Source organism: Panulirus ornatus, chromosome 13, assembly GCF_036320965.1.
Source record: "Panulirus ornatus isolate Po-2019 chromosome 13, ASM3632096v1, whole genome shotgun sequence".
Taxonomy (NCBI): Eukaryota; Metazoa; Arthropoda; class Malacostraca; order Decapoda; family Palinuridae; genus Panulirus; species Panulirus ornatus.
The window spans coordinates 44427495-44441260 of record NC_092236.1 but is presented as its reverse complement, the minus strand read 5'-3'; the positions used below and the strand labels follow the sequence as shown (position 1 = coordinate 44441260).

The following is a 13766-nucleotide window of genomic DNA, read 5'->3' as shown; positions in this document are numbered from 1 at the left end:
TGCTTATCCTCCTCGAAGGCTCAGATTGGGGTGTCTAAATGTGTGTGGATGTAACCAAGATGAGAAAAAAAGAGAGATAGTATGTTTGTGGAAAGGAACCTGGATGTTTTGGCTCTGAGTGAAACGATTCTCAAGGGTAAAAAGGGGAAGAGTGGTTTGGGAATGTTTTAGGAGTAAAGTCAGGGGTTGGTGAGAGGACAAGAGCAAGGGAAGGAGTAGCACTACTCCCGAAACAGGAATGGTGGGAGTATGTAAAGGAGTGCAAGAAAGTAAATTCTAGATTCATACGGGTAAAACTGAAAGTGGATGGAGAGAGATGGGTGATTATTGGTGTCTATGCACCTGGGCTTGAGAAGAAAGATCATGAGAGGCAAGTGTTTTGCTAGCAGCTGAGTGAGTGTGCTAGGAGTTTTGATACACGAGACCGGGTTATAGTGATGGGTGATTTGAATGCAAAGGTGAGTAATGTGGCAGTTGAGGGATTAATGGGTGTACATGGGATGTTCAGTGTTGTCAGTGGAAATGGTGAAGAGCCTGTAGATTTGTGTGCTGAGAAAGGACTCTTATTGGAAATACCTGGTTTAAAAAGAGAGATATACATAAGTATACGTACGTAAGTAGGAAAGATGGCCAGAGAGCGTTATTGGATTACGTGTTAATTGATAGGCGCGTGAAAGAGAGACTTTTGGATGTTAATGTGCTGAGAGGTGCAACTGGAGGGATGTCTGATCATTATCTTGTGGAGGCGAAGGTGAAGATTTGCAGAGGTTTTCAGAAAAGAAGAGAGAATGTTGGGGTGAAGAGAGTGGCGAGAGTAAGTGAGCTTGGGAAGGAGACTTGTGTGAGGAAGTACCAGAAGAGACTGAGTGCAAATGGAAAAAGGTGAGAGTAAAGGACGTTAGGGGAGCGAGGGAGGAATGGGATGTAGTTAGGGAAGCAGTGATTGCTTGCGCAAAAGATGCTTGTGGCATGAGAAGAGTGGGAGGGGGGCAGATTAGAAAGGGTGGAATGAAAAGGTAACATTATTAGTGAAAGAGAAGAGAGAGGCATTTGGACGATTTTTGCAGGGAAATAATGCAAATAACTGGGAGATGTATAAAAGAAAGAGGCAGGAGGTAAGGAGAAACGAGCAAGAAGTGAAAAAGAGGGCAAATAGGAGATGGAGTGAGAGAGTATCATTAAATTTTACCGAGAATTAAAAGATGCTTTGGAAAGAGGTAAATAAAGTGCGTAGGACAAGAGAACAAATGGGAACATCGGTGAAGGGGGCTAATGGGGAGGAAATAACAAGTAGTGGTGATGTGAGAAGGAGATGGAGTGAGTATTTTGAAGGTCTGTTGAATGTGTTATGTGAGAAAGTGGCAGATATAGGGTGTTTTCGTCGAGATGGTATGCGAAGTGAGAGGGTTAGGGAGACTGATTTGGTTAACAGAGATGAGGTAGTAAAAGCTTTGCAGAATATGAAAGCCGGCAAAGCAGTGGGTCTGCATGGTATTGCAGTGGAATTTATTAAAAACGGGGGTGACTGTGTTGTTGACTGGTTGGTAAGGATATTCAATGTATGTATGACTCATGGTGAGGTGCCTGAAGACTGGCGAGATGCATGCATAGTACCATTGTACAAAGGCAAAGGGGATAAGGGTGAGTGGTATAGGTTTGTTGAGTATTCCTGGGAAATTATATGGGAGGGTATTGATTGAGAGGGTGAAATGTGCAGAGCATCAGATTTGGGAAGAGCAGTGTGGTTGCAGAAGTGGAAGAGGATGTGTCGATCAGGTGTTTGCTTTGAAGAATGTATGTTAGAAATACCTAGAAAAGCAAATGGATTTGTATGTAACATCTATGGATCTGGAGAAGGCATTTGAGAGAGTTGATAGAGATGCTCTGTGGAAGGTATTAAGAATATATGGTGTGGGAGACAAGTTGCTAGAAGCAGTGGAAAAGTTTTTATCGAGGATGCAAGGCATGTGTACGATTAGGAAGAGAGGAAAGTGACTGGTTCTCTGTGAATGTGGGTTTGCGGCAGGAGTGCGTGATGTCTCCATGGTTGTCTAATTTGTTTATGGATGGCGCTGTTATGGAAGTGAATGCAAGAGTTTTGGAGCGAGGGGCAAGTATGCCGTCTGTTGTGGATGAGAGGGCTTGAGAAGTGAGTCAGTTGTTCGCTGATGATACATCGCTTGTGGCTGATTCGGGCGAGAAACTGCAGAAGTTGGTGACTGAGTTTTGTAAAGTAGGTGAAAGAAGAAAGCTGAGAGTAAATGTGAATAAGGGCAAGGTTAACAGGTACATTAGGGTTGAGGGACAAGGCAAGTTTGAATGGAGAAAAACTGGAGGAAGTGAGGTGTTTTAGATATCTGGGAGTGGATTAGGAAGCGGATGGAACCATGGAAGCGGAAGTTAGTCACAAGGTGGGGGAGGGGAGCGAAAGTTCTGAGAGCGTTGAGAAATGTGCGAAAGCCTAGAACATTATCTCAGAAAGCGAAAATGGGTATGTTTGAAGGAATAGTGGTTCAAACAATGTTGTATGGTTGCGAGGCGTAGGGTATAGATAGAGTTGTGGAGAGGAGGGTTTTTTTTTTGGAAATGAGATGTATGAGGGTAGATGTGGTGCGAGTGGTTTGATCGAGTAAGTAATGAAAGGGTAAGAGATGTATGGTAATAAAAAGGGTGTGGTTGAGAGAGCAGAAGAGGGTGAATTGCAATGGTTTGGTGACATGGAGAGAATGAGAGAGGAAAGATTGACAAAGAGGATATATGTCTCAGAGGTTGAGGGAACGAGGAGAAGTGGGAGACCAAATTGGAGGTGGAAGGATGGAGTGAAAAAGATTTTGAGCGATCGGGGCCTGAACATGCAAGAGAGTGAAAGGCGTGCGAGGAATAGAGTGAATTGGAACGATATGGTATACCGGGTCGACGTGCTGTCAGTGGATTGAACCAGGTTTTGTCAAACGTCAGGGGTATACCATGGAAAGTTTTATGGGTCCTAGATGTGGAAAGGGAGCTGTGGTTTCGGTGCATTATACATGAAAGCTAGAGAGTGAGTATGAACGAATGTGGCCCCACAGAACTTTCCATGGTTTACCCCAGACGCTTCACATGCCCAGATTCAATCCACTGACAGCACGTCGACCCCGGTATACCACATCGATCCAATTCACTCTATAGCTTGCCCGCCTTTCACCCTCCTGCATGTTCAGGCCCCGATCACTCAAAATCTTTTTCACTCCATTTTTCCACCTCCAGTTTGGTCTCCCACTTCTCCTCGTTCCCTCCACCTACGACACATATATCCTCTTGGTCAACTTTTCCTCACTCATTCCCTCCATGTGCCCAAACCATTTCAAAACACCCTCTTCTGCTCTCTCAACCACGCTCTTTTTATTTCCACACATCTCTCTTACCCTTACCTTACTTACTCGATCAAACCACCTCACACCACATATTGTCCTCAAACATCTCATTTCCAGCACATCCACCCTCCTGCGCACAACTCTATCCATAGCCTACGCCTCGCAACCATACAACATTGTTGGAAACACTATTCCTTCAAACATACCCTTTTTTGTTTTCCGAAATAATGTTCTCGACTTCCACACATTCTTCAAGGCTCCCAGGATTTTTGCCCCCTCCTCCACCCTATGATTCACTTCCGCTTCCATGGTTCCCTCCGCTGACAGATCCACTCCCAGATATCTAAAACACTTTACTTCCTCCAGTTTTTCTCCATTCAAACTTACCTCCCAATTGACTTGACCCTCAACCCTACTGTACCTAATAACCTTGCTCTTATTCACATTTACTCTTAACTATCTTCTTTCATACACTTTGCCAAACTCAGTCATCAGCTTCTACAGTTTCTCACATGAATCAGGCACCAGCGCTGTATCATCAGCGAACAACAACTGACTCACTTCCCAAGCTCACTCATCCCTAACAGACTGCATACTTGCCACTCTTTCCAAAACTCTTGCATTCACCTCCCTAACAACCCCATCCATAAACAAATTAAACAACCATGGAGACATCACACACCCCTGCCGCAAACCTACATTCACTGAGAACCAATCACTTTCTCTCTTCCTACAAGTACACATGCCTTACACCCTCGATAAAAACTTTTCACTGCTTCTAACAACTTGCCTCCCACACCATATATTCTTAATACCTTCCACAGAGCATCTCTTTGAACTCTATCATATTCCTTCTCCAGATCCATAAATGCTACATACAAATCCATTTGCTTTTCTAAGTATTTCTCCCATACATTCTTCAAAGCAAACACCTGATCCACACATCCTCTACCACTTCTGAAACCACACTGCCCTTCCCCAATCTGATGCTCTGTACATGCCTTCACCCTCTCAATCAATACCCTCCCTATATATATATATATATATATATATATATATATATATATATATATATATATATATATATATATATATATATATATATATATATATATATATGTATATATATATATATATGTATGTATATATTTTTTTTTTTTCCGCTGTCTCCCGCGTTTGCGAGGTAGCGCAAGGAAACAGACGAAAGAAATGGCCCAACCCACCCCCATACACATGTATATACATACGTCCACACACGCAAATATACATACCTACACAGCTTTCCATGGTTTACCCCAGACGCTTCACATGCCTTGATTCAATCCACTGACAGCACGTCAACCCCGGTATACCACATCGCTCCAATTCACTCTATTCCTTGCCCTCCTTTCACCTTCCTGCATGTTCAGGCCCCGATCACACAAAATCTTTTTCACTCCATCTTTCCACCTCCAATTTGGTCTCCCTCTTCTCCTCGTTCCCTCCACCTCCGACACATATATCCTCTTTGTCAATCTTTCCTCACTCATTCTCTCCATGTGCCCAAACCACTTCAAAACACCCTCTTCTGCTCTCTCAACCACGCTCTTTTTATTTCCACACATCTCTCTTACCCTTACGTTACTCACTCGATCAAACCACCTCACACCACACATTGTCCTCAAACATCTCATTTCCAGTACATCCATCCTCCTGCGCACAACTCTATCCATAGCCCACGCCTCGCAACCATACAACATTGTTGGAACCACTATTCCTTCAAACATACCCATTTTTGCTTTCCGAGATAATGTTCTCGACTTCGACACATTCTTCAAGGCTCCCAGAATTTTCGCCCCCTCCCCCACCCTATGATCCACTTCCGCTTCCATGGTTCCATCCGCTGCCAGATCCACTCCCAGATATCTAAAACACTTCACTTCCTCCAGTTTTTCTCCATTCAAACTCACCTCCCAATTGACTTGACCCTCAACCCTACTGTACCTAATAACCTTGCTCTTATTCACATTTACTCTTAACTTTCTTCTTCCACACACTTTACCAAACTCAGTCACCAGCTTCTGCAGTTTCACACATGAATCAGCCACCAGCGCTGTATCATCAGCGAACAACAACTGACTCATTTCCCAAGCTCTCTCATCCCCAACAGACTTCATACTTGCCCCTCTTTCCAAAACTCTTGCATTTACCTCCCTAACAACCCCATCCATAAACAAATTAAACAACATATATATATGTGTATATATATATATATATATATATATATATATATATATATATATATATATATATATATATATATATATATATATATATTATCCCTGGGGATAGGAGAGAAAGAATACTTCCCACGTATTCCCTGCGTGTCGTAGAAGGCGACTAAAAGGGAAGGGAGCGGGAGGTTGGAAATCCTTCCCTCTCTTTTTTTTTTTCCCAAAAGAAGAAACAGAGAAGGGGCCAGGTGAGGATATTCCCTCAAAGGCCTGTGTAGGTATGTATATTTGCGTGTGTGGACGTATGTATATACATGTGTATGGGGGGGGGGGTTGGGCCATTTCTTTCGTCTGTTTCCTTGCGCTACCTCGCAAACGCGGGAGACAGCGACAAAGTATAATAAAAAAAAAGAAATATATATATATATATATATATATATATATATATATATATCCCTGGGGATAGGGGACAAAGAATACTTCCCACGTATTCCCTGCGTGTCGTAAAAGGCGACTAAAAGGGGAGGGAGCGGGGGGCTGGAAATCCTCCCCTCTCGTTTTTTTTTTAATTTTCCAAAAGAAGGAACAGAGAATTGGGCCAGGTGAGGGTATTCCCCCAAAGGCCCAGTCCTCTGTTCTTAATGCTACCTCGCTAACGCGGGAAATGGCGAATAGTTTAAAAGAAAAAGAAAGAAAAAGAAATATATATATATATATATATATATATATATATATATATATATATATATATATATATATATATATATATGTATATATATATATATATATATATATATATATATATATATATATGCGGGAAATGCGGGAAATGGCGAACAGTTTGAAATATATGTATATATATATATATATATATATATATATATATATATATATATATATATATATATATATATATATATATATATATATATATATATATATATATATACGTCCAGACACGCACATGTACATACCTATACATCTCAACGTATACATATATATACACACACATCGACATATAAATATACACACATATATGTAATTCATACTCTCTGCCCTTATTCATTCCTATCGCCACCCTGCCCCACATGAAATGACAACTCCCTCCCCCTGCATGTGTGCGAGGTAGCGCTAGGAAAAGACAACAAAGGCCATATTCGTTTACACTCAGTCTTTAGCTGTCATGTACAATGCACCGAAACCACAGCTCCCTTTCCACATCCAGGCCCCACAAAACTTTCCATGGTTTACTCCAGACGCTTCGCATGACCTGGTTCAATCCATTGACAGCACGTCGACCCCGGTATACCATATCGTTCCAGTTTACTCTATTCCTTGCACGCCTTTCACCCTTATGCATGTTCAGGCTCCGAACACTCAAAATCTTTTTCACTCCATCTTTCCACCTCCAATTTGATTTCCTACTTCTCCTAGTTCCCTCCACCACTAATACATATACCCTCTTTGTCAATCTTTCCTCACTCATTCTCTCCATGTGACCAAACCACTTCAAAACCCACTCTTCTGCTCTCTCGACCACACTCTTTTTCTTACCACACATCTCTCTTACCCTTTCATTACTGACTCGATCATACCACCTCACACCACATATTGTCCTCAAACATCTCATTTCCAGCACATCCACCCTCCTCCGCAGAACTCTATCTATAGCCCAAGTTTCGCAACCATATAACATTGTTGGAACCACTATTCCTTCAAACATACCCATTTTTGCTTCCCAAGATAACGTTCTCGACTTCCACACATATTTCAACGCCTCCAGAACTTTCACCCCCTCCCCCACCCTATGACTCAATTCCGCTTCCATGGTTCCATCCGCTGCCAAATTTACTCCCAGATATCTAAAACACTTCACTTCCTCTAGTTTTACTACATTTAAACCTACCTCCCAATTGACTTGTCCCTCAACCCTAATGTACCTAATAACCTTGATCTGATTCACATCTACTCTCAACTTTCTTTTTTCACACACTTTAGGAAACTCAGTCACCAGCTTCTGCAATTTCTCACCCGAATCAGCCACCAGCGATGTATCATCAGCGAACAATAACTGACTCACTTCCCAAGCTCTCTCTTCTACAACAGATTGCATACTTGCCCCTCTTTCCAAAACTCTTGCATTCACCTCCCTAACAACCCCATCCATAAACAAATTAAACAACCATGGAGACAAGTCATCTTGGAGGTAAGTTTGAATGGAGAAAAACTGGAGGAAGTGAAGTGTTTTAGATATCTGGGAGTGGATTTGGCAGCGGATGGAACCATGGAAGCGGAAGTGAATCATAGGGTGGGGGAGGGGGAGAAAGTTCTGGGAGCGTTGAAGAATGAGTGGAAGTCGAGAACATTATCTCGGAAAGCAAAAATGGGTATGTTTGAAGGAGTAGTGGTTCCAACAATGTTTTACAGTTGCGAGGCGTGGGCTATTGATGGAGTTGTGGGGAGGAGGGGGGATGTGCTAGAAATAAGATGTTTGAGGACAATATGTGGTGTGAGGTGGTTTAATCGAGTAAGTAATAATAGGGTAAGAGAGATGTGTGGTAATAAAAAGAGTGTGGTTGAGAGAGCAGAAGAGGGTGTTTTGAAATGGTTTGGTCACATGGAGAGAATGAGTGAGGAAAGATTGACCAAGAGGATGTATGTGTCAGAGTTGGAGGGAACGAGGAAGAGTGGTAGACAAAATTGAAGGTGGAAAGATGGAGTGAAAAAGATTCTTTGAGATCGGGTCCTGAAAATGCAGCATGATGAAAGGTGTGCAAGGAATAGAGTGAATTGGAACGATGTGGTATACCGGTGTCGACATGCTCTCAATGGATTGAACCAGGGAATGTGAAAAATATGGGGTAGACCATGAAAAAAGTTTTGTGGGGCCTGGATTTGGAAAGGGAGCTGTGGTTTCGGTGCATTATACCTGACAGCTAGAGACTGAGTGTGAACGAATGTGGCCTTTGTTGTCTTTTCCTAGCGCTACCTCACGCACATGCGGGGGGAGGGGGTTGTCATTTCATGTCTGGTGGGGTGGCGACGGGAATGAATCAGGGCAGACAGTATGAATTATGTACATGCGTATATATGTATACGTCTGTGTGTGCATATATAAGTTGAGATGTATTGGTATGTATTTTTGCGTGTGTGGACGTGTATGTATATACATGTGTACGTGGGTGGGTTGGGCCATTGTTTCGTCTGTTTCCTTGCTCTACCTCGCTAACGCGGCAAACAGCGAGAAAGTATGATAAAAAAAAAATATCATATATATATATATATATATATATATATATATATATATATATATATATATATATATATATATATATATATATATATATATCTTTCATACCAATCGCCATTTCCCGCCTCAGCGAGGTAGCGTTAAGAACAGAGGACTGGGCCTCTGAGGAAACATCCTCACCCGGCCCCCTTCTTTGTTCCTTCCTTTGGAAAATTAAAAAGAAAAAAAAAAAGAGAGGGGAAGATTTCCAGCCCCCCGCTCCTTTCCCTTTTAGTCGCCTTCTACGACACGCAGGGAATACGTGGGAAGTATTCTTTCTCCCCTATCTATCTATCTACCTATCTATCTATCTATCTATCTATATATATATATATATATATATATATATATATATATATATATATATATATATATATATATATTCAAATCAATCATTGTATACATGCATACACACTTACACAATTACACACCCTAATGTATGGTATACCGGATTTGTATTAAGGCATCAATCGATTGGTAGAATATTTGATTAAGCCTCAAACCTGAACTCAAATAACCGAAGAACACAGATGGAAAAGTATAATGTTTACAGGATGGATAAGTGTGTAGTGAATGGTAAGTGATAAAGAGAAGTGTTGAACTTGAGCATTGTTGATGTAAATCTAATATTAGCTAAAAGATCAAATCTGCGTTTCTAATGATAATGATAATAACAAATAATAACGCTGTAACAAAGACAATAACGTATTAATGCTTAATTGATAAAACAAAATATATTCCGAGTTATTACAGAAATAGTGGAAAAAGAGGGTTAATAGAAAACAGAAACAATATTTAGCTGCAGAAATGAAGTTGTCATCACTTAGTACTGGCATGAAAAACACAGTGAATATAATAATGAAGTGGGAGCAGGATGGAGTTGATAAACAGAAGGCTAAATAAAGCAAACAGATAAAGGAGAGACTAATGAATTGAATAAAGATGTGGATATAGTATAAAAAGACATATGAAGGAAAGTATATGGACAGGATACATGTATGAAGGTGGAGACAAGATAAATGGAATAAATTGTTAGTATGAATCATAAGTGATTATAAGCTAAAATGACTTATAAAAACGAGCGTACAAGGTGATGAATATATATATATATATATATATATATATATATATATATATATATATATATATATATATATATATATATATATATATATATATGGCAGTTACCATATTAGAAATCGCCGTCTTATGTTGTTCTTGGTATTAGCGAAGTATATTGCGTTACCAGGAAATGAAAATACTGATCTATAATGATGAGGCAACATATTGATAACAGACGTGCAATACAAATTACTTCTTTCCTGCAAGAGTGATAATATCGTAGGTCATCTGAAAATATGGCATGACTAGATTTATATCATTATGACAGTAATACAAAATGTGGAAAAACGGTATGAAAGAAAACATATGTATGATATGATATAGAATGTTTGCTAGTATATAAATGTAAACTGATATAATAAAAAGGGTAAGGAGCGGGGGGGCTGGAAATCCTCACCTCTCTTTTCTAATTTTCCAAAAGAGGGGACAGAGAAAGGGGCTAAGTAAGGATATTCCCTCTAAGGCTCAGTCCTCTGTTCTTAACGCTACCGCTGGAAATGGCGAATACATATGAAAAAAAGAATATATATATATATATATATATATATATATATATATATATATATATATTTCATACATATTCACCTTTTCCCGCGTTAGCGAGGTAGCGTCAGGAACAGAGGATTGAACCTTAGAGAAAATATCCTCACATTGCCCCCTTCTCTGTCCCTTCTTTTGGAAAATTAAAAGAAGAAAAAACACTACCATATATATATATATATATATATATATATATATATATATATATATATATATATATATATATATATATATATATATATATATATATATATATTGAAGCACCACAGAAAGCAATAAACTACGTCGCTAATAATGATAACTTCAGGAAAATAGGAGAAATAGTAATTCTTAATGACAGGGAGGGGAGAGGGAGGGAAGGCTTCGGCCATGAACCTCACCGGAGATGTAGGCGTCGTCTTCCTCCTGCCGATCGGACGACGAGTCTGGCAGGTCGTCCTCCTGGGTCTTGCCAGTGAACTTGTGGGGGTCAAGGATGTCCATGACGGAAAAGGGGGTAACGCGGGGAGCAGTGTTCCCCTCTCCTCTCACCTCCTCTTGTTCCGCCGCTACGTCCTTCCTTCCGTCCCCGCCGCTACCCTCAGTCGCTTTCATTTCGTGGTCGTCCTCCCTCGAGGGCTCCTCTTCCAGAGGCTCCTGTTTATCCTGCGGTGAGACGGTGTCCTGGTGTTCCCGCGGATGGGGGGCGGCGTCCCTAAGAGGCTGGGGGATGCCAGGGGACGTGGGATGGGTCGGCGGCCCTAGCAGACTCTTGTGATGGTTGTGGCCGAACATTAGATTGTTTTTCAACTTTTCATTCTGCACTGCTAAATGTTGCGCCAGATTGTTGGTCAACAGCTGGTGGAGGTCAGCCTTACCTGGCAGGTCAAAGGTCGCGAGGCATTTCATCGTGGAAGGAATCTTGAGAACGGGTCGCGTGAGGCCAGGAGCGGCGGCCTCCGCGAGGCTGGGAATCTTTGCCTCGCCGGACAAGTCGACGGGCGAGTTTTCCATCGACGAGTCTGGGAGCTCGGGGCGCGAGGCGTCTAGGGTGTCCATAGGCTCCTCGAACTCTAGCCGGGGCAGCTTGTGGCGCCGGAACTCATCGCAGGAATTCGGACGTTTGACGGGTCCTTCCTCCGTCCGATTTTTCATCGTCTTTTCGCTCACAGGTCAAGAAGACAGAATCTTATCACTGTGATATAGTAGTCCTCACGCTAATGTTCTTAGAGTCATGCTTAATCGCACACGAACGATGGACAACGTGGTCGCCAACTGCCTCGCGCGCTATGATTTTCGACACACAGGACACCGACTCTCTCCGATAAGTCAATGTAACGTCTGTGTTCCGTTTCTCCAGGCATCTTGACGTCTCCCTTGGAGTGCATCTTCGCCGTCGCTTCCTGTAAGACTCCCCGTCATTGGCCCTTCCCAACCACTCAATTTAGGGATCTTCCTCCTAATTGGTTGAAGCCCGTGCGGCGCGCTATAAACAAACCACAAGGGGCGGAGCGAGATGAAAGCGTAGCCGCGATTAGCTGAGGCTTCTGGGTGGGCGGAGCCGGCGGCCAGTGGGGGCGGAGGCTGGCGACATCATTAGGCGTGATAAACGCTGACAGTACCGCTCCCCTGAGACATCTCACAGGCAGCGACACAAATTGACCGCGCCAAGATAAAACTTGACGCTAACAGGGGAATTGGTCCAATATGGGGCCATAGTTAACAGTGGCAATTACTGGCGGGAATGGTTGCTCGGGGAGGGTGAGTGGGGGGGAGGGGGACGTCGTGAGAGGAAGGGAGGAGCGGGAAAAAGGGTTGGTGTGGAGTCAAGGGAAGCATGTTTTTCTTTCGGGTTCATTTTGTTTTAGGGGTCACAAGGGGCATGAAAGATTAATTAGTTGGAGGCTATTTCCGAGGTGAAGGGACGAGGGTCCAAGGCTGCGGAATTTGTCTTGGGTGAAGCAGTTAGCGCTATGGAGGGTGGGGGTAGTTGAGGGTTAGATAGTAAAAGTTGCAAAGTTTTCATTGGCTGCCGCCTTAGTGTAGATCAAACCTGCACCAGGGTGGGGTCGAGGTAGAGAGCAGAGTGATCGCGAGGCTTCAGTAAAGCACAACAGCCACTCACTCACTGGCCGAACGCAACTTGCCGGACTTCGACTCGCACAGATTGACCGCCACACAGCATCGAACTCACGCGTGCACGGTGGAAGGTGGGCCACCGCTGCACCACCTCTAAGAAAAATCTTCTATTTATCTTATGTTCTTCTTTATTTCCGTACGCGTAATCTTTTTTTTTCATCTTTCATCCGTTTTCTTCTCTTTACATCATTATCATCAGCAAGAACTTAAGTTCCATCTTATTCATCATATACACAATCCAAAGCGTTTTTGAGTCATCCTTTAACGATTGATATCATCTAAGGGAACGCACAGTTTGTCTTTTGACAATATTAAGTAAATATCTGATTATATCCTTAAGATTTCTTCTTGAAAAAAGAATTAGTTTATTCTCATATACTGACTAAATCAATCGTTTCATCAAGACCAAAAAAAAAGAGAATGTTAAAACATCACAAGGGAATAAATTCTTCACTTGATAACTCACTCCTCAATAAGTCAGCAGTCTGACTAACTAATCTTATAAGGTAAGATGCCTCAGGAATAACACTGGCTCTCTACACAGTGAGGGAGTATTAATATCATATGACAAAATAACCCAAAATACACTAGCTATCTACACAGTGAGGGTGTATGTTGTGTTAGAATTATCCTTATCGCCTGAAGAAGGTGTTCATGATCTTTTCGGGTTGGTTAATGAACCTCGACGTTGAGGGCCCCAATGATCCTGCCAGTTGAAAGGCCTAAAGCCCAAAGAACTTTACCCAATAGTAAAGAGAGGTATCGCTGATCATACAGGCCTGGGTATTCACTTTTCCTGACTTAAGTCTTTGATAAAGAAATTGCATAAAAGAGATTATAGACATTGTGTGTGAGAGAGAGAGAGAGAGAGAGAGAGAGAGAGAGAGAGAGAGAGAGAGAGAGAGAGAGAGAGAGAGAGAGAGAGAGAGAGAGAGAGAGAGAGAGAGAGAGAGAGAGAGAGAGAGAGAGAGAGAACACTGTTACTGTAACACATGGGTCATTGTTACTGTATCGGAAAGACCACTGTTGCTTCATCTAATAGACGACTCTTCCTGTGTCTGATAGACTCCTGTTGCTATATGGAATAGATCACTGTCTCTTCATCGCTCGACTGCTGTTGCTGTATTTAAT

At 42.0% G+C, this 13766-nt stretch overlaps 1 pseudogene; it reads right to left on the bottom strand.

The window, feature by feature from the left end:
* LOC139752825 (uncharacterized) overlaps positions 1–11917 on the bottom strand; it is a 61197-nt pseudogene extending 49280 nt beyond the window's left edge.
* Positions 11918–13766: the final 1849 nt, after the last annotated feature.